Below are 22982 nucleotides of genomic sequence, written 5' to 3'. Positions count from 1 at the left end.
GTGGATCAGTGGCTGACTCCGCACCAACTGGAGATTGGCAAGGTTGTTTCTGACAATGGAAGTAATTTGGTGGCGGCATTGAAATTGGGCAAGTTGACACATGTGCCGTGCATGGCACATGTGTGTAATATAATTGTACAACGATTTGTCCATAAGTACCCAGGCTTACAGGACGTCCTGAAGCAGGCCAGGAAGGTGTATGGCCATTTCAGGCGTTCCTACACGGCCATGGCGCACTTGTCCGATATCCAGCGTCGAAACAACCTGCCAGTGAGGCGCTTGATTTGCGCTAGCCCGACACGGTGGAATTCAACACTCCTAATGTTTGACCGCCTGCTCCAACAAGAAAAAGCTGTTAATGAGTATTTGTATGACCGGGGTGCTAGGCCAGCCTCTGGGGAGCTGGGGATATTTTTTCCAAATTACTGGACGCTCATGCGCAATGCCTGTAGGCTTATGCGTCCTTTTGAGGAGTTGACAAACCTTGTCAGTCGCACCGAAGGCACCATCAGCGACATCATACCATTTGTTTTCTTCCTGGAGCGTGCCCTGCGAAAAATGCTGGATCAGGCAGTAGATGAGCGTGAAGAGGAAGCGGGAGAGTTGTGGTGTCCATCACCCCCACAAACAGCCGAATCAGCATCGCTTGCTGGACCTGCGGCAATGCAGGAAGAGGATTGTGAGGAAGAGGAGTCAGAGGAGGAATGTGGCTTTGAGGAGGAGGAGGAAGACCGAGAACAACAGGCATCCCAGGGTGCTCGTTGTTGTCACCTCTCTGGTACCCGTGGTGTTGTACGTGGCTGGGGGGAAGAAGATACCATCAGTGAGATCAGTGAGGAGGAGGAACGGGACATGATTAGCTCAGCATCCAACCTTGTTCAAATGGGTTCTTTCATGCTGTTGTGCCTGTTGAGGGACCCTCGTATAAAAAAGCTGAAGGAGAACGACCTGTACTGGGTGTCCACGCTCCTCGACCCCCGGTATAAGCATAAAGTGCCTGAAATGTTACCAAATTCCCGCAAGTCGGAAAGGATGGAGCATTTTCATAATAAATTAAAAACTATGCTTTACACAGCGTATAAGGGTGATGTCACAGCACCACGGGAATGTAACAGGGGAAGAGATGAAATTAATCCTCCTCCTCCCACGACCACGGCGGCAAGGACCGGACGCTTTCCTGACATCTTGTTGATGGAGGACATGCGTACCTTTTTAACTCCCATGCACCATCAGAGCCTTTCGGGATCCAGCCTTAGAGAAAGACTCAACCGACAGGTAGCAGACTACCTAGCTTTAACTGCGGATCTCGACACTCTCAGGAGCGATGGACCCCTTGACTGCTGGGTGTGCAGGCTGGACTTGTGGCCTGAGCTATCCCAATTTGCAATGGAACTTCTGGCCTGCCCCGCTTCAAGTGTCCTGTCCGAAAGGACTTTCAGTGCAGCAGGAGGTTTTGTCACTGAGAAGAGAAGTCGCCTAGGTCAAAAAAGCCTTGACTATCTCACTTTTATAAAAATGAATGAGGGCTGGATCCCGAAGGGACTGACATTGGGCGATACATTTGAATAAAAAAAGGCCTGATGATGAGATGAGCTGGCTTGGGCTACAACTGGTACACAGGCTGGCCTTTTTTTTTGGTTATAAAGCCGGAGGACTCGCTTGACTTATCCGCCAACAACTAGTGTTCAAGCCACAAGCTTTTAGGGCACTTTTTAAATTTTTTACAAACATCAATTTTTCTGGCCGCTGCTACAGCAGTTGCTACAACAATACCCAATTTTTTCAGTCATTTGTACATTCCTAATTTTTCTGGCCTCTGCTGCAGCTCTGTGGGTACAAAACTCAAATAAAAAAATAAGGCACATAACAATAGTGATTAAACTGTTACGAATTGTACAACTTAGCATTAGCAAACCACTCATATCTGGTGGACCATTAAATTGAATGCAAAATGCCACAAATTTGAAGGAGGAGGACCGACCAAGCATCTTTATCCGTCTCTTGGTTGCTCTAAATTATCTCCGTGTTCCATCTATGCCATACCTGTACTCTATTGTGCAAAAGGGTGGCATATGTGGTGTTTCATGCTGTTGTGCCTGTTGCGGGTCGTGGCCCATGGTATAAAAAGGCTGATCCCATCAAATTTTTTGAAAAATGTTCCTGGTTCGTCTCAATTATCTCTGGGTTTCTAAAATGGATGCCATACCTGTACTCGCTTGGGCATATGGCATATGTGGTGGTGTTTCCTGCAGTAGTTTCTGTTGAGGGTGCTGGACCCTCTTATAAAAAAGCTGAAGGAGAACGACCTGGAATGGGAGTCCAAGCATGGTTTTTGGGGCTATTTCACTTTTCAAAAAAATTATCTGTGGGTTTCTAAAATCAATGCCGTACCAGTACTCTATTGTTCAAAAGGATGCCATATGTTCTCTTTCCTGCTGGTATTTTGTTTGAGGGTCCTGGACCCTCTTATAAAAAGGACTAAGGAGAAAGAGGTGTACTGGGTGTCCACTCAATTTTTTTTTCTATTTCACATTTGACCAAAATTATCTCTGGGTTTGTAAAATCAGTGCTGTACCTGTACTCTATTGTTCAAAAGGATGCCATGCGTCCTCTTTCCTGCTGGTCTTTTTTTTGAGGGTCCTGGACCCTCTTATAAAAAGGCCGAAGGAGAAAGAAGTGTACTGGGTGTCCATCGAATCATTTGTTTGATTCAAATTCCCGGTTGCAACAAATTATCTCCGGGTTTCTAAAATCAATGCCTTTCCTGTAATCTAATTTTCAAAAGGATGCCATATATCCTCTTTCCTGCTGCTGGTTTTGTGTAGGGCCCCGTAGCCTCTGCTAAAAAAAAGGCCTAAGGATAAATAAGTGTACTGGGTGTCTAATCAATCTTTTTTTAGATTTCACGATTGCAACAAATTATCCCAGGGTTTCTAAAATCAATGCCTTTCCTGTAATCTATTAGTCACAAGGATGCCATATGTTCTCTTTCATGCTGTTGTTTCTGTTGAGGCTCCGGGAGCCTCTTCTAAAAAGGCCTAAGGATAAAGAAGTGTACTGGGTGTATAATCTATGTTTTTTTAGATTTCACGGTTGCATCTAATGATCTCTGTGTTTCTAAAATCAATGCCTTTCATGTAATCTAATTTTCAAAAGGATGCCATATGTCCTCTTTCATGCTGCTGGTTTTGTTGAGGCTCCGGGAGCCTCTGATAAAAGGCCTAAGGATAAAGAAGTGTACTGGGTGTATAATCTATGTTTTTTTAGATTTGACGGTTGCAACTAATGATCTCTGTGTTTCTAAAATCAATGCCTTTCATGTAATCTAATTTTCAAAAGGATGCCATATGTCCTCTTTCATGCTGCTAGTTTTGTGGAGGGTCCTGGAGCCTCTGATAAAAAGGCCTAAGGATAAAGAAGTGTACTGGGTGTATAATCTATGTTTTTTTAGATTTCACTGTTGCAACTAATTATCTCTGTGTTTCTAAAATCAATTCCTTTCCTGTAATCTAATTTTCAAAAGGATGACATATCTCCTCTTTCCTGCTGCTGGTTTTGTGGAGGGTCCTGGAGCCTCTGCTAAAAAAAGACCTAAGGATAAATAAGTGTACTGGGTGTCTAATCAATCTTTTTTTAGATTTCACAATTGCAACAAATTATCCCAGGGTTTCTAAAATCATTGCCTTTCCTGTAATCTATTAGTCACAAGGATGTCATATGTCCTCTTTCATGCTGTTGTTTCTGTTGAAGCTCCGGGAGCCTCTGATAAAAAGGCCTAAGGATAAAGAAGTGTACTGGGTATATAATCTATGTTTTTTTAGATTTCACGGTTGCAACTAATGATCTCTGTGTTTCTAAAATCAATGCCTTTCATGTAATCTAATTTTCAAAAGGATGCCATATGTCCTCTTTCATGCTGCTGGTTTTGTGGAGGGTCCTGGAGCCTCTGCTAAAAAGGCCTAAGGATAAAGAAGTGTATAGGGTGTATAATCTTTGTTTTCTTAGATTTCACGGTTGCAACTAATGATCTCTGTGTTTCTAAAATCAATGCCTTTCCTGTAATCTAATTTTCAAAAGGATGACATATGTCCTGTTTCCTGCTGCTGGTTTTGTGGAGGGTCCTGGAGCCTCTGCTAATAAGGCCTAAGGATAAATAAGTGTATTGGGTGTCTAATCCAGTTTTTTTTAGATTTCCCGGTTGCAACAAATTATCTCTGGGTTTCTCAAATCAATGCCTTAAATGTAATCTATTGTTCAAAAGGATGCCATATGTCCTCTTTCCTTTTTTTTTTTTTTTTTTTTCTCTGTATTTTTGTTTATTTTAGAAAATGTAATGCACTTATAGGTTCACTAAGATTATGACTTTGCACACTGCCATTTTCCATGCAGCATTTTGACATATCGTGTGATATGACTAGAAGATTGAAGAATGGTATGTTTTGAATCTGCTGAGCATAATAAAAAATAAAAAAAAATTTAATTTAACTTAAGTTAATAACTGAAGCATGACTTCAGGAGTAAGGTGTGGTCGTAGGTAGTGGTTGTTAGCAGATTATTTTTATTGCAAATTGCAATTGCCACAGCGTGCATAAAATGTGGGTCACTAGTCCAAATCTTACCTTTTTTTTTTCATTCAGGGGTGTCCGGCGCCATATTGGAAAGGCAAAAAACAGGTCTCCGTACCCGTTGATATAAGGGGTGACTAGTGCTTTTACCAGGATCCTCTTGGATAGCCCCAGAAAGTGTGACTATGAATCCCAAAAAGAAAATTAAATTAAGGTTGAAAACTAACTCCAAAGTAACTTGTAAGACCTGGAGCTCCTCAAACACACGTCCTACCGCAACAGCTATAGGCTCCGCCCCCCCAAATCTTACCTTTTTAATGCCAATTGATATTGCCACAGCTGGAACAACAGTAAATAACATGTGCGTCACCACAGTCTCCGAAGCTGTTGTTGGATGTATACAAAAACACTGATAAAGTATTCCTTTCGGGGCGCAAAGAGATGGCTACCGGAACACTCCAGGAACTTCACAAGAGTTGCTGTCTTGTGTTTCTGGTGATGTTGAAGACATCTGGGTAGTGTACAGGGAGGCCCAAAATCCTCTCCATCTCTGTGCACCACAGGACAGGACGTCCTTGTCATCCATAAGCACATGAAATTGCTTGCATTTTCCTTGGTTCAAGAAGTTCAGCTTTTGTGGTGATAGTACAGAATTAAATAAACTTTGGTTTCCTACCATACTCAAGACAATCTTGTAGTTCAAGCTTCGGACTTGCTGTGGGAAACTGTGGCCTGTCCATACCAGGAAGATGATTTAGACAGAAGTAACGGGCTCTGATTGCAGGTGACACATGTTTATCGTCAATCATCAAAGGGGTTGCGTGCAGAATATGGCTGATGGCCCCTTATTCACATGTTTGTCCAGAGCCACAACATTTGCAAACAGCCAGAAGAAAGGTCGGTTCTCACCAGCCTTAAGTTGAGCTTCAATTACCAAATGCTGATATTCAAAAAATAGACAAACAGTGCCTTAAAAAACACATTTGCAATATGGATTCACCAGAGCAAGGTCATTGAAAGTACTTCCCACGATAACAAAATTAAAATGCCACAACTCCGCAATCTTCCCCTTCACATTATTATTGTCACACTACATTGTACTCCTATGCCCACCTCCCTGCTCTTGTTTTTGTTGAGGGTCCTGGAGCCTCTGCTAAAAAGGCCTATGGATAAATAAGTGTACTGGGTGTCTAATCAATGTTTTTTCCCGGGTCATATAAATGATCTCTGGGATTCTAAAATCAATGCCTTTCCTGTAATCTATTATTCAAAAGGATGACATATGTCCTCTTTCATGCTGTTGTTTCGGTTGAGGCTCCGGGACCCTCTTATTAAAAAGGCCTGAGGATAAATAAGTGTACTGGGTGTCTAATCAATGTTTTTTTCTATTTCCGGTTGCAAATAATGATCTGTGGGTTTCTAAAATCAATGCCTTTCTTGTAATCTATTATTCAAAAGGATGACATATGTCCTCTTTCATGCTGTTATTTCGGTTGAGGCTCCGGGACCCTCTTATTAAAAAGGCCTGAGGAAAAATAAGTGTACTAGGTGTCTAATCAATGTTTTTTTCTATTTCACGGTTGCAAATAATGATCTGTGGGTTTCTAAAATCAATGCCTTTCCTGTAATCTATTATTCAAAAGGATGACATATCTCCTCTTTCATGCTGTTGTTTCGGTTGAGGCTCCGGGACCCTCTTATTAAAAAGGCCTGAGGAAAAATAAGTGTAACGGGTGTCTAATCAATGTTTTTTTCTATTTCCCGGGTCATATAAATGATCTCTGGGATTATAAAATCATTGCCTTTCCTGTAATCTATTATTCAAAAGGATGACATATGTCCTCTTTCATGCTGTTGTTTCGATTGAGGCTCCGGGACCCTCTTATTAAAAAGGCCTAAGAATAAATAAGTGTACTGGGTGTCTAATCAATGTTTTTTTCTATTTCCCGGGTCATATAAATGATCTCTGGGATTCTAAAATCAATGCCTTTCCTGTAATCTATTATTCAAAAGGATGACATATGTCCTCTTTCATGCTGTTGTTTTGGTTGAGGCTCCGGGACCCTCTTATTAAAAAGGCCTGAGAATAAATAAGTGTACTGGGTGTCTAATCAATGTTTTTTTTCTATTTCCCGGGTCATATAAATGATCTCTGGGATTCTAAAATCAATGCCTTTCCTGTAATCTATTATTCAAAAGGATGACATATGTCCTCTTTCATGCTGTTGTTTTGGTTGAGGCTCCGGGACCCTCTTATTAAAAAGGCCTGAGAATAAATAAGTGTACTGGGTGTCTAATCAATGTTTTTTTCTATTTCCCGGGTCATATAAATGATCTCTGGGATTCTAAAATCAATGCCTTTCCTGTAATCTATTATTCAAAAGGATGACATATCTCCTCTTTCATGCTGTTGTTTCGGTTGAGGCTCCGGGACCCTCTTATTAAAAAGGCCTAAGAATAAATAAGTGTACTGGGTGTCTAATCAATGTTTTTTTCTATTTCCCGGGTCATATAAATGATCTCTGGGATTCTAAAATCAATGCCTTTCCTGTAATCTATTATTCAAAAGGATGACATATGTCCTCTTTCATGCTGTTGTTTCGGTTGAGGCTCCGGTACCCTCTTATTAAAAAGGCCTGAGGATAAATAAGTGTACTGGGTGTCTAATCAATGTTTTTTTCTATTTCCCGGGTCATATAAATGATCTCTGGGATTCTAAAATCGATGCTTTAACTGTAATTAATTGTTCACAAGGATGCCATATGTCCTCTTTCATGCTGTTGTTTCAGTTGAGGCTCCGGGAGCCTCTTATAAAAAGGCCTAAGGATAAAGAAGTGTTCTGGGTGTCCAATCAATGTTTTTTTTTATTTCACAGTTGCAAAAAAATTATCTATGGCTTTGTAAAATTTATGCCTTACCTCTCATCTATTGTTCAAAAGGATGCCATATGTCCTCTTTCCTGCTGTTGTTTTTGTTGGGGGTCCGGAACACTATTCTAAAAAGGCCAAAGGAGAACGACCTGTACTGTACTTGGTGTCCAATCATGTTTTTGTTTTCAATTTCACGGTTCATAATAAATATCGCTGTGTAACTAAACTCAATGCCATACCTGTATTCTGTTGTTCAAAAGGATGGCATATGTGGTGTTTCATTCTGTTGTGGTTGTTGAGGGTCGTGGCCATGGGACAGCGTATAAAACGGCTGAAGGAGAACAACCTGTACAGCCTTGCTCCTCTTTTTAGGCAGGCCAGCTCTTTGCATACATGCCCACAGACTCTGTAACGCATGCCTCTTTTAGGGAGAGGTGCAGCCATAATGCAGGGTCAGAACCTCTGCTTGCAACTGTTATACTCGATTTTGCGAAAGGAAGTAAGCTTACCATGGTTCCCTGCACGCACGTATTGTTGTTATATTTTGGTGAGGGTAATCATGATGGCCATGTAGACCACCACCACTGAGAGTCCTGGAAGTAACAGGGATGAGATGAAAGAGCTAAGAATAGTAGAACTTGAAACAACAGAGTTAGCCATGGGTGTTAGTGCAAAACCGCTTGGCTTTTTTTTGGCTTTGGGTGCGGCTATTCATGCAGGCCATATAGAGCTGCCACCATTCGGTGTCGTATCAGCTATTAAACTAATAAGAACAGTACTACCAAAATACAGCCAATGAAGGGCCTTAGGAAGACTGAGCCAAGGTTGGATTGTAGTATTTGGTTAGGCTAATCATGATGGCCATGTAGACCACCACTGAGAGTCCTGGAAGTAACAGGGATGATGAGATGAAAGTGCTAAGAATAGTACTACTTGAAACAACAGAGTTAGCCATGGGTGTTAATCCAAGACCGCTTGGATTTATTTTTGTATTGGGTGCGGCTAATCATGCAGGCCATATAGAGCACCATTCGGTGTTGTATCAGCTATAAAAATAATAAGAACTGTACTATCAAAATGCAGCCAATGAAGGGCCTATGAAGACTGAGCAAAGGTTGGATTGTAGTATTTTGTTCGGCTAATCATGATGGCCATGTAGACCACCCGTAACAGGGATGAAAGTGCTAAGAATAGTACTAATTGAAACAACCGAGTTAGCCATGGGTGTTAGTGTAAGACCACTCGGCTTTTTTTTTGGGTTTGGGTGCAGCTAATCATGAAGGCCAGATAGACCTGCCACCATTTGGTGTTGTAACAGGTATTAAACTGCAAAGAACAGTACTACTTAACACAACCTACTTACCATGGGTCCCAGAGCATATGTTTGGTTATTATATTTTGTAAGTGTAATCATGCAGGCCATATAGACCTCCACCGATAGGGTGAGTATGAGTAACAGCTATTAAAATGCGAAGGACATTACTAATTAACACAACATAGTTACCATGGGTCGCAGACCAAGAGCAGATGTCTTATTATTATATTTTGTATGGGTAATCATCCAGGCCGTATAGACCTCCCCAAATAGGGGGAGTTACAGAGATTAAATTGCTAAGAATGGTAGTACTTAAAACACAACCTAGTTAAAATAGGTACCAGACCGCATGTCTTATTATTATATTTTTACAGGGTAATCAGGCAGGCCATATAGAACACCCCCGATAGGGGGGGGGGAACAGGGATTAAAGTGCTAAGAAAAGTACTAATTAACACAAGCTAGTTGGGTCCAAGAACGCATGTTTAATTATTAGACTTTATTTGGGTAATTATATATCTAACAAATCTATCTATTTCTCTTCTATCGATTCTATCTAACTATCAATCTATGTATATCTATCTATCCTATCTATCAATCTATCTTCTGTCCGGGATGTTTTGAGACAGCCACTTTGGGAATGTTAGTTGATTTAGGCCCATTATGGCTTAAAAGCAGACTCTGCATAAACTATGTAATTTTCCATGGGAGTTTTGCCAGGGATCCCCCTCCAGCATGCGACAGTCCAGGTGTTAGTACCCTTGAAACAACTTTTCCATCACTATTGTGGCCAGAAAGAGTCCTTCTAGGTTTTAAAGTTCGCCTGCCTATTGAATTCAACCTAAAATTTTAGGTTTGCGACATCACTAGAGATGAATGCATAAAGGGTTACGGTATACATATGGGTATAAATGCAAAGTGTCAACACGCTGGGATATTTATAAGAAACAATATGAAATAATAATAAAGAACTAATTAAATCCAACAAAACAACTGATTCATAGAAAACACATTTAATCCAACATAAAAACTTAAAAACAAACATAAAAATAAAAGTATAGCGAGATAAAATATAGCTTTATTGAATGAATATATGTAATCATTATTTCAGTCATGTTTGAAAACTCACTTTTTAATTCACCTTTGCCCTCAATAATTTACTCTTGCCCTTAACCAAGATGGCAATATAAAATGCAGTCGAAACTAAGTCATGTCACATGACCTTGCACCACCTTATTATTTCCATAGTTAGCAATACACTTAGTGCACATTACACTAACCCGGAAGTACTTCTTTAGGTTCTGGTGGGATCCTGTTTAAAGTTTCTGGCGCTAAAATTCACCATACCCCTCCTTTCTAATTGGCTAAAAAAGCCTTTAAATAACTAAACATTACAAAAAGCTAGTATTGTCTTGATAAAGGCCTCTTAGAAGGCTGAAACGTGTCGACTTTGTGACAAACCAGCCCAAGTTTCTACTTACATATGGTGAGCACTTTTTCTTTTAGCCCAGCTAGAACTTTTAGTTTTTGTGCATGTTTGTTTTTTTCTTTTTACAGATATTTTTAAACACCCCTGGTTAGCTTTGGACCTGAAGCCTTTTCCAAGCATCTCCAACTCCTGGATTGTTTTACATCAGACTTTTCATTTGGGACTATTTTTCCTCATTTCACTCTTGGACATTTGTTGTTTTCTTTCTTGGGAAGTCCCCTCCATATATTCTTATTTGGTTCTTAGGGCCCTGTGAGGTTCATTATGTACATCTGAGCTCAGATTAATATTCATTGTTCTTTTTTATATTGCATCTCGCTATACTTTTATTTTTATGTTTGTTTTTAAGTTTTTATGTTGGATTAAATTAGTTTTCTATGAATCAGTTGTTGATGGATTTAATTATTTCTTTATTACCATTTCATATTGTTTCTTATAAATATCATAGCGTGTTGACACTTTGCATTTATACCCATATGTATACAGTAACCCTTTATGCATTCATCTCCACTTTGTCCTACTGAAGATTTGCACTTATTTCCATCCAGTCATATTGAACATACCCTAGTACTGGTTATATTTGCCTGAGTACCATTTTCTCCTACATTGGTGTGTCCGGTCCATGGCTTCATCCTTGTGGGATATTCTCTTCCCTACAGGAAGTGGCAAAGAGAGCACAACAGCAGAGCTGTCCATATAGCTCCCCCTCTAGCTCCGCCCCCCAGTCATTCTCTTTGCCGCTCTGTACAAGTAGCATCTCCACGGGGGTGGTAAAGAGTATGTGGTGTTAGTTGTAGTTTTTTATTTCTTCTATCAAGAGTTTGTTATTTTAAAATAGTGCCGGTTTGTACTATTTACTCTGCAACAGAAAAAGAAGAAGATTTCTGTTTAAGAGGAGTATGATTTTAGCACCAGTAACTAAAATCGATTGCTGTTCCCATGCAGGACTGTTAAACCAGAGAACTTTCAAGGGGGAACAGTTTGCAGGCTTATCTGCTTCAGGTATGATCAGTCATTTTTCTAACAAAACCAAGTAATGCTAGAAGACTGTCAGTTATCCCTTCTGGGATAGGTAAGCCATTTTCTTAGACTCAGTAACAGAATTAAGGCTTATAATTTGGGCTCTCTGCTGGTTGACACTATTGTGGGCTAAGTCGTTTATTTTTTATCATGCTTATGTGACTTTGAAGTGTTTTTTTCTCAATTTAAAACACTTTTGAGTATGTTTTTTTTGTGCCTGGCAGCCGTTTAGACACCTATATTTGTCAGAAAGGCCCCTTCACTCTGGAATGCAGAGGGAGGAGGCCTCATTTTCGCGCCTCAGTTGCGCAGTTGCCTTTCATCAGGAGGTTCATGCAGCTTCACGTGGATGGTCAAGAGGCTTAGAAAAGGACTTTTAAGAGGTTTATTTCGTCTTTGGTTAACCCAGAAGGAAGGTAAAAGCTGCGGTGGAGACTGTGGCAGGGGACTGTAGTGTATTAACCGGTTATTTGCTGTTACTAGCTCCGGTTTGGGCATTTAAGGGTCAATTGGTCTGAAATTTATTGTGCAATACTTTCATAGCTTTAAGACACTACGGTGAAAATTTCAGAAATATCGGATTTTTCTTTGATATTTTTCTGACGTTTCAGTAATAAAGTGTGCTTCTTTATTATTTAAAGAGACAGTAACGGTTTTGCATAAAGTTATTTTTCTTGCATTATAGAGCTGCCTAGGTTTGTCTAACATGTCTGTGCCATCAGATAGCCTATGTTCTGTGTGTATGGAGGCTAAGGTGGTTCCACCATTACATGTTTGTGCGAAGTGTGCCATAGGGTCCAAACAAATTAAGGACAGTACTGTCACATTTAAAGATGTTGTCCAAGATGATTCTTTAAATGAAGGTAGTGGGGATAGTTCATCATCCTCTACTTCTGTGTCAACTCCAGCATTGCCCACGCAAGCGATACCTAGTTCATCTAGCGCGCCAATGGCGGTTACTATGCAGCAGTTAGCAGCAGTAATGGATAATTCACTAGCATCTTTTTTATCCAAACTGCCAGCTTATCCTAGAAAGCGCGATTGCTCAGTTTTAAATACAGAGGATGAGCAGGCAGACGCTGAGGATAATTTATCTATTATGCCCTGACATCAATCTGATTTGGCGGTGAGGGAGGGCCTGTCTGAAGGAGAAATTTCTGACACAGGAAAGATTTCTCAGCAGGCAGAGCCTGATATAGTTGCATTCAAATTTAAGCTGGAACACCTCCGCGCTCTGCTTAAGGAGGTGCTAGCTACTCTTGATGATTGTGATCCTTTGGTGATTCCAGAGAAATTGTGCAAAATGGACAAATTCTTAGAGGTCCCTGTGCACGCTGATGGGAAAAGCCAGGTGTTCCTTTTGTCCCCCCTCCTATATTTAAGAAAATGTTCCCCATTGTTGACCCCAGAAGGGACGCATGGCAGACAGTTCCTAAAGTAGAGGGGGCAGTTTCAACATTAGCTAAGCGCACAACTATTCCAATAGAGGACAGTTGCTCTTTCAAAGATCCGATGGATAAAAAATTAGAAGGATTGCTGAAGAAAATTTTTGTTCAGCAAGGTTTTCTTCTTCAACCAATTTCGTGCATTATTCCTGTCACCACAGCGGCATCTTTTTGGTTCGATGAACTAGAAAATTTGCTACATATGATGAAGTCATGGACAGAATTCACGCACTGAAATTGGCTAATTCTTTTATTTTAGATGCCGCTTTTCAATTAGCTAAGTTAGCGGCGAAAAACTCAGGTTTTGCAATAGTGGCGCGCAGAGCGCTTTGGCTAAAATCCTGGTCGGCGGATGTGTCGTCAAAAACAAAATTGCTTAATATTCCTTTCAAGGGTAAGACCCTATTCGGGCCAGAGTTGAAAGAGATTATTTCAGATATCACTGGGGGAAAGGGCCATGCCCTTCCACAGGATAGGCCTTTCAAGGCGAAGAATAAGTCTAATTTTCGTTCCTTTCGCAACTTCAGGAACGGACCAGCTTCTAACTCTCAAGGCTCTAGACAAGAGGGTAACACTTCCCAGCCCAAGCCAGCATGGAAACCATTGCAGGGCTGGAACAAGGGGAAACAGGCCAAGAAGCCTGCTGCTCAAACCAAATCAGCATGAAAGGATAGCCCCCGATCCGGGACCGGATCTGGTGGGGAGCAGACTCTCTCTCTTTGCTCAGGCTTGGGCAAGAGATGTTCCAGACCCCTGGGCTTTAGAAATTGTATCTCAGGGGTATCTCCTAGAATTCAAGGACCTTCCCCCAAGGGGAAGGTTTCACATTTCTCGCTTGTCTTCAGACCTGACAAAGAGACAGGCATTCTTACATTGCGTAGAAGACCTTTTCAAAATGGGAGTGATTCACCCAGTCCCAAAAGCAGAACAAGGGCTGGGTTTTTACTCAAACCTGTTTGTAGTTCCCAAAAAGGAGGGAACGTTCAGGCCAATTCTGGACTTAAAGATCCTAAACAAATTTCTCAGAGTTCCATCTTTCAAGATGGAAACAATTCGAACAATTCTGCCTATGATCCAGGAGGGTCAATACATGACTACTGTGGACCTAAAGGATGCATACCTGCATATTCCAATCCACAAAAATCACCATCAGTTCCTAAGATTCGCCTTTCTGGACAAGCATTACCAGTTTGTTGCCCTTCCTTTCGGGTTGGCCACTGCTCCAAGAATTTTCACAAAGGTGCTAGGGTCCCTTCTAGCGGTACTAAGACCGCGGGGCATTGCAGTAGCACCTTACCTAGACGACATCTTAATTCAGGCGTCGTCTCTTCCCCCGAGCCAAGGCTCATACGGATATCGTTCTGGCTTTTCTAAGGTCTCACGGGTGGAAGGTGAACGTAGAAAAGAGTTCTCTGTCCCCGGTCACAAGGGTTCCCTTCCTGGGAACAATAATAGATTCGGTAGAAATGAAAATTTTTCTGACGGAGGTCAGAAAGTCAAAACTCTCAAAAGCTTGTCGAGTCCTTCATGCCATTGCTCAGCCGTCTGTGGCTCAGTGCATGGAGGTTATCGGTCTAATGGTGGCGGCAATGGACATTGTCCCATTTGCCAGAATTCATCTAAGACCACTGCAATTGTGCATGCTCAAGCAATGGAATGGGGATTATGCAGACTTGTCTCCCCAGATACAGATGGACCAGGAAACCAGAGACTCGCTTCTCTGGTGGTTGGCTCAGGATCACCTGTCGCAGGGAATGAGTTTCCGCAGACCAGAGTGGATCATTGTCACGAGCGACGCCAGTCTCCTAGGCTGGGGTGCGGTGTGGGACTCCCTGAAAGCTCAGGGTCTATGGTCTCGGGAAGAATCTCTTCTCCCGATAAACATTTTGGAATTAAGAGCGATATTCACTACGCTCCTGGCTTGGCCTCAGCTAGTGAAAGCCAAAATCATAAGATTTCAGTCGGACAACATGACGACTGTAGCGTACATCAATCATCAGGGAGGAACGAAGAGTTCCCTGGCGATGAGAGAAGTATCCAAGATCATCAAATGGGCGGATGATCACTCCTGCCATCTATCTGCAATTCACATCCCAGGAGTAGACAACTGGGAGGCAGATTATTTGAGTCGTCACACTTTCCATCCGGGGGAGTGGGAACTTCACCCTCTGGTCTTTGCCCAGTTAACTCAACTATGGGGTATTCCAGATCTGGATCTGATGGCGTCTTGTCAGAACTCCAAGGTTCCACGCTACGGGTCCAGGTCCAGGGATCCCAAAGCGACATTGGTAGATGCATTAGTGACGCCTTGGTCATTCAATCTAGCGTATGTCTTTCCACCGTTTCCTCTACTCCCCAGGCTAGTAGCCAGGATCAAACAGTAGAAGGCTTCAGTGATTCTAATAGCTCCTGCGTGGCCACGCAGGACTTGGTATGCAGACCTGGTGAATATGTCATCTGCTCCACCATGGAAGCTACCATTGAGACAGGACCTTCTAGTGCAAGGTCCATTCGAACATCCAAACCTAGTTTCTCTGCAGCTGACTGCTTGGTTCTATCTAAGCGTGGGTTTTCGGAATCTGTTATAGATACTCTGATTCAGGCTAGAAAGCCTGTAACCAGGAGAATTTACCATAAGATATGGCAGAAATATCTCTATTGGTGCGAATCCAAGGGTTACTCATGGAGTAAAATTAGAATTCCAAGGATTTTTTCCTTTCTCCAAGAAGGTCTGGAGAAAGGTCTGTCAGCCAGTTCTTTAAAGGGACAGATATCTGCTCTGTCGATCTTGTTACACAGATGTCTGGCAGCTGTGCCAGATGTTCAGGCGTTCGTACAGGCGTTGGTCAGAATTAAGCCTGTCTACAGACCTGTGACTCCTCCATGGAGTCTGAATTTAGTTCTTTCAGTTCTTCAAGGGGTTCCGTTTGAACCTTTACATTCTATAGATATTAAATTACTTTCTTGGAAAGTTTTGTTTTTGGTTGCTATTTCTTCTGCTAGAAGAGTTTCTGAATTGTCTGCTTTGCAGTGTAATTCACCCTAGCTGGTGTTCCATTCAGATAAGGTCGTTTTACGTACCAAACCTGGTTTTCTTCCGAAGGTGGTTTCCAATAGGAATATTAACCAGGAAATAGTTGTTCCTTCTCTGTGTCCTAATCCAGTTTCCAAAAATTAACGTTTGTTACACAATCTAGATGTGGTTCGTGCTTTAAAATTCTATCTAGAAGCAACAAAGGGTTTCAGACAGACATCTTCATTGTTTGTCGTCTATTCTGGTAAGAGGAGAGGTCAGAAAGCTACTGCTACCTCTCTTTCCTTCTGGTTAAAAAGCATCATCCGATTGGCATATAAAACTGCCGGACGGCAGCCTCCTGAACGAATTACTGCTCATTCTACTAGAGCTGTGGCTTCCACATGGGCCTTCAAGAATGAGGCTTCTGTTGAACAGATCTGTAAGGCAGCGACGTGGTCTTCTCTGCATACTTTTGCCAAATTTTACAAATTCGATACTTATGCTTCTTCGGAGGCTATTTTTGGGAGAAAGGTTTTACAAGCAGTGGTGCCTTCCGTTTAGGTTACCTGACTTGCTCCCTCCCTTCATCCGTGTCCTAAAGCTTTGGTATTGGTTCCCACAAGTAAGGATGAAGCCGTGGACCGGACACACCAATGTAGGAGAAATCAGAATTTATGTTTACCTGATAAATTTCATTCTCCTACGGTGTGTCCGGTCCACGGCCCGCCCTGGCTTTTAGTCAGGTTTAAAATTTTTGTTTTTGTACACTACAGTCACCACTGCACCCTATGGTTCTCCTTTTTTCTCCTGACCGTCGGTCGAATGACTGGGGGGCGAAGCTAGAGGGGGAGCTATATGGACAGCTCTGCTGTTGTGCTCTCTTTGCCACTTCCTGTAGGGAAGAGAATATCCCACAAGTAAGGATGAAGCCGTGGACCGGACACACCGTAGGAGAAAGAAATTTATCAGGTAAACATAAATTCTGTTTCTATAGCACACTTAAGCCCCTATTTTGGTGGCGCTCCTATACCTCCCCTGACTTGTTCATTGACTGAAATGGCGACAGACGCCCAGATGGCATTTTTTACTGCCACCGTCGTTGACCTTCTCTGATCCCCATAAAGCTGTGGATAAATCTCCTCAACCGCGTACACCAGGGCAGCACTTTCCTCTATGATGAACCTGGGAGTAGACATATTGCCAAACAGGCTTTAGAGAACTGACAAAAATGGCTACTTGTAATGGACTTTTATATGGGGAAGTAAACATGATACACCCTGGGACATGGTAACTGTACATCGGATAAAATAATGTCATTTTGTTAGCATGTCTGTGAGGCCATACTGACTCAAATCATGTTTGTGTGATAAACTCTTATTGGCCATTACTTATGGTTCATGGATTCATATCTTTGTAACTTACATACACATATCTCCTAAGGGTGCTATGACTACATTTGGCATGTAGACTTTTCTTTAGAATTTATGAGAATGAAATGCGTATGTGAAGCATATATAATATATTGCATCCGTTAAATATTAAGCAATTTTGTTTAGATTTGATAGTTGAAATATATTTGATTTAATATTCAGAAAGTACATATTATCCAGTCAAATTAGTAAATGTTTATTTAAACTTTTTAACCTTTAATATTGATCAATAGATGTGTAACATAGTTCAATTTATTTTTAACTCTGTTTATTCTAATCCCGAATGTTAATATTTTAAATATTGTATGTAATTCCTTTGTTCTTAAATAAATATCATGATTCATTGTCAAGTATTGACAGTTTCTTTTTTTTTAAAAATTAACATCCCAACAATGCACATCGATTGTGTGTTAAGTAGCAGTGTGTAATATATTTGACTTTTCAGAAATGCGAATCTCGTGTTGAAAGATACGTTTACCACGCTATATTTCACTAATAGTGAAATGCGTTATATGTATTTAAAATAGATGTTACTTTGATAAGTTAAAGGGACATTTAAAAAGAAAATGTTAGTCATTATTTACCAAAAAACAAATAGAGCATGTATTTCTATTAAATATTCACATATACTTAATTTTTAAATTTCATTCTCATGGTGTATTTTATTTTAAGGAGCAGATGTGCAATACTGTGATGTATCTGAAGAAATCTGGCTAACCATTGCAACTATGCATTGTTGGCCACCCACAAATAAGCAGATAGCTCCCAGTAATGCTATGCTGCTCATGAGCCTATGTAGATCGTTTTTTCAACTTAGGATACCAAGAGAATGAACTAAATGTGATTATCGAAGGTAAATGTTTGATTTATTAAAATATGCTCTGTCAGAATCATGGAAGATGAACTTTGGGTTGCATATCCCTTTCACTACAAATGAAATAGCCATCAGAAGCGTTTAACAATAACAACTAAATAGTTAACTTATTTACTTATAGAATATTGTTCTTATCATTGATGAATGCAAGTAATGTCTAAAGCTAAGAATACATTTAAACATATTTGTCTAGACACCGTCAAAGGTTATATACATTTAAAGGGACAGTCTCCACCAAATAGATATTTACTTTATTACCCATTCCACATTATGGCATACTCGACCCTGTTATATGAATATACATTTGACCTGTGTGAGGACCTTGTATGTAAGCCTATGTAAACTGGCCATTTATCTCCATCCTTTGACAGAGCTTTTTAATGAATCAGTACAGACTCTTAAAGGGACAGCATACTACAAAATTTTTGTCCCTTAATGTGTTTCAAATTACTTTTTTTATCAGCAGCAGAGTATAAAATGTATGAGATTTGCTTTTTAAGGTTTATTTGTGTATATGAATTAGCTGATTTTGTGTTTTTAGGACACAGACAAATAAAATGGTTTAAGCTTGTAGATATCATCTGATCTCATTATCTTTATCACATTGTGTACATATACATGCTTCTTTATCTTATATATGTCTGTAAACCAATCACCAATACTTGGAAATTAACATTTTATAACCTTATCTCTTCTATACCCCACTGGGATTGTAATTTCTTATAATGACTGTGTTTACACAGCTTGGCCTTAAGGCCAACAACTTTCAGAATAGGTGGGGATACCACAGCTAAATCAACTATTTTAAATGCAAAAATAAGGGTAATGGAAATACCTGTAAACAATTTAATACACTCCAGCAGGTAAAGTGGATAATTGTGAACAAAATGAAGTTAAGAATATTTTGAGTTAAAGTGCCATAAAACAGGTTGAGATCTGTGCATATCCTAAAAGGGCTAAATAATTTAAGATAGTTTGCATTAAAAAATGTTTAAAAATTGCTGGCAAGTATTTTAAAATAATTTTCAAAAATAAGCAACTCCACCCCTCTTATCAGTGTTTAGACACAGGCATTGTATTTGAACTGAGCTCCAGCAGATAATCACTATTCACTTTTGCATTTTACCAAAACAACAATAGATATAGATACAGCCATAAAAGGAATTGTGTGGGGGGAGTTAGAGCTTTACAATTCAGAAACTAAAATGAAAGGCTTAATGGCGAGGCACTGCAGTATAAATTTGCAGGAATATAGTGTATAAGTGTGGGTATAGCGCTGATAAGCTATTGAAGGACCCCTAGGGGACCCACTTTGGATAAGCAATAACAGGAAGTATAAATTGGATTATGGAAAAAACATAGTATAGACAGTTTATAAGTATATTCTCAAAGTGTTATTATTGGATATTTTAATTTACACAATAATAGCCTCAGGAAAATAAAAGCAAATAAACAGGTAATGATAAAAATATATATGAAGTTTATTTATATAAAGTATATATATATATATACTCGTACAACAACATGCATAAAAATAAAATATAAATATATATCCGGATATAATAAAATCAAAAGTCCCTCTCTGAAATAAAGTTATTCTATTACTTATAGTATTACTATTGAATACTGGTAGATATGGTCACAGTATTATATTGGTAAATAAGGTCACAGTATTACAGAGGAAAAATAGGGTTACACATAAAAAAACTATTTGTGTGGGACCAAGTGGTATAAGAAAGAGAACATATTGTTTTATATATAGATTATGACAATTGGAATATATATATATATATATATATATATATATATATATATATATATATATATAGAGAGAGAGAGAGAGAGAGAGAGAGAGAGAGAGAGAGAGAGAGAGAGAGAGAGAGAGACTAAAACATTTGAAAAAAAGTGGATGGAAAAAATGGGAGATAAAAATAAAAATAGAAAAAATGTCAAAAAGAATAAATGATGATGGAAAAAATAATCATAAGTGATGTATAGTTCATCAAATGAAATGATCTAGGTGTTATTTATTATGTCCAAATCTCCGAATCACAATTAGGAGAATGTAGAAATTCAGTGCAGAAAATAAGTACATAGGTAAATCCAGAGACCAATAATGTGATGTCTCTTTAAATTACAAGCACATGTGCTAGTGAGTAATGCTGTAATTGTCAGGCATTGACTAGTAACATGAAATAAACACTCTTAATATATAAAGTGACTTTGTGAAGAACCTCCAGTCTGTGATGTAAGTGACGGTTCAAGTTTACCTTATGGTCGCTGTTTTTTGGCAATATCCTTAGGTTCTTAGGTTATATGGATATAAAATATAAAATCCCGTAGTTAAGGTATAGTGATTGTCTTAACTAAAACTGATAAAAGTTGCTCTATGGTTCCATAGAGTTGATGAACAATCAATATCGACTTGTTGATTTCTCTCGAGTGATTGTTATTCCTCCTCTTATAAAAGGCTTTCTTACCAGGAGTGATTTTCAAAACCGGCTTCTTCCTCCAGCTTCAAGTCGATTTGACTGAATGCTAATCAGGGTCCGCCTCTACGCGTTTCAGCTGGTGCAATGATAAATGCAGACAGTGTATGCTGTTGGCATTTATCGATGTGCAGCAGACATGATACGCTACATGGTATCATTTTCGCTCGCTCTTATATTAATATGCCTCATTGTGTATACTTAACATGTGAAGATGTCTTTAGATGTTGTAGAAGTCAGCACAGTTGGAAGACAATGCCACAGACATGATCACATTGGTATTCTTCACTTTTAGGACTTGGAAAGGAAAAGTAACCAGCGCCCAGGACTGATATCTGCTCACTATAAAGAAGACCCCCTAATAGGTCTAGAAACGGAACAATGGATTAGGATATATAGGAGCGCCAATGGCTTAGATATACCGCAGGAAATAAAAATAGAAAGTCAAAATAGTCTCCAATAATTTCTATGTTTCAAAGTCAACCAAATATTTAATATATAAATCCAATATAATTCTGATCTCCAGAATCATAAAAACACAAAATACAATAAAAACACAAAATACATATAACGAAGTTTAAAATACAATGCAGTAAATGATTTAAAATACAACAAATAACAGATTGATTCTAATCCGGTTGGTTAAACTGGATAACCAATATCCAATGTCCCAGTTTACGCGAGTCCTCTTAAAAACCTTCTAGTAAGTACTTAATTTTGTTTATCAAATACACGTGCAAATAAACCTAGTGTTCAATAAATGATATAATCATAACTCAATGGTTCTTATCGAAATGATAAGATCACTAATAAAGTGATAAGATCACTAATAAAGTGATACGAGACCCACTAACAGGTCAACAGTGCATATAAATTTTGCAACATTTAAATCGTGTGAAAAATCAAAGGAAGAAAAAAAAAAAAGGATACAATGTGTTGGGTTCTTTAAACTGTCAAATAAACCATATTGTGGATTTGTAGAATATGACACACAATAAAAATAAGTAGTGGATGTTGTCTTACACAAAATAATAATAATATTAATATCAAAAAATAATGAGAAAAATAATATATATATTAACAAAATGTGAACTCCTACCAATGGGGTTTTAAAACTAAACTGGTACCAGCTATTACCTCTAATCTCCTGATTGAATCTGGGTGATGGACTCAATGGTCCGTTATTGCATTATTATCTTAAAAACAGTAAACAAAAAGCTATATTAACTACCACAAACTATGTAATTAGGACAAACTGTTAAAATATAAAACGACAAATAAACAGAGAGTGTGTATAGTTTGGCCAAAACTAGTCCACAAACTCCTAAAGGTGTGTTTCCACAGCTTTAAATAGCTTAAAATGATGATATAACAATAGTGTCCTTAAGAGTCTTTGGGAAATCCTTAAAAGTCTAGTAAAAATCCGATGAGAGAAATCCTCAATGTAAAGTGAAGTCCAAAGTCCTAATCCTATGCTTAAGAAAAATACGTTCCATATGGAGACTTGTTCTACTGTAACAATTACCAAAGGATTTTGATCTATGGTCAGAGCTCCACAATGGTTTGTTTGTACTTCAAAAATAATAGGTTGCTTATTACTTATCCGTAACTTGATGAAGCAGAGATGAAAAGGGATTCATGGAGTTTGTAGAAATTGAAAAGTAGTACTCAATGCCAGGTAGCGGCTTCTCCCAAAAGCGTCCACCTTTGTGCTTCTCCAAAGAGAACTATATAATGGAGGCTGGTAAACAGTTAGTAGAAAAATGGCTGCGTCATGCCATAAAGCTGTACAAACAAACTGCCTGCATCAATATTAATATGCCTCATTGTGTATACTTAACATGTGAAGATGTCTTTAGATGTTGTAGAAGTCAGCACAGTTGGAAGACAATGCCACAGACATGATCACATTGGTATTCTTCACTTTTAGTTTGTAGATGAAGTAAATCTCCCTAATAGAAAATAAAGTGTAAATAAAATATATAATAGTGGAACATAGTTCTGCATCCCTCCCCCTAACACTAACTATTTCCTAAATGTTTCTTAGCAATAGCTTAATAAGCGTATATGGCCTCTTTTGTGTTATGTTATTATAACAATCAAGTGTGAAGCTGAGTCACATACACTGTGCATACTCAACCTCTGATGGATGACTTTGACAATTCAATGTGCTTCAGAGTATCACTTTATCTGCTCTCCCATTCATCCCTTTCAGACGATCTAAAATCTAATAATGTCTAAAATGAATAATACATGTAAACTAATTGTGTGCCATATAATGGATCAGTGGCCCAATCCCCCCCCCCCACAATCTTGGTCCATGCATTGTGTATACTTACCATCTGATGTTGTCTTTATAAATCAGGTGGCAAAGTCATCACAGAAGCCAATGCCAGAGACATATGATGTATAATTTACCTATGATTATAAAATATATTTTAGATTTTTATATAGTATTTTCTTGAACAA

This window comes from Bombina bombina, chromosome 6 (assembly GCF_027579735.1).
Source record: "Bombina bombina isolate aBomBom1 chromosome 6, aBomBom1.pri, whole genome shotgun sequence".
NCBI lineage: Eukaryota > Metazoa > Chordata > Amphibia > Anura > Bombinatoridae > Bombina > Bombina bombina.
Note: the sequence above shows the minus strand (reverse complement) of the source record.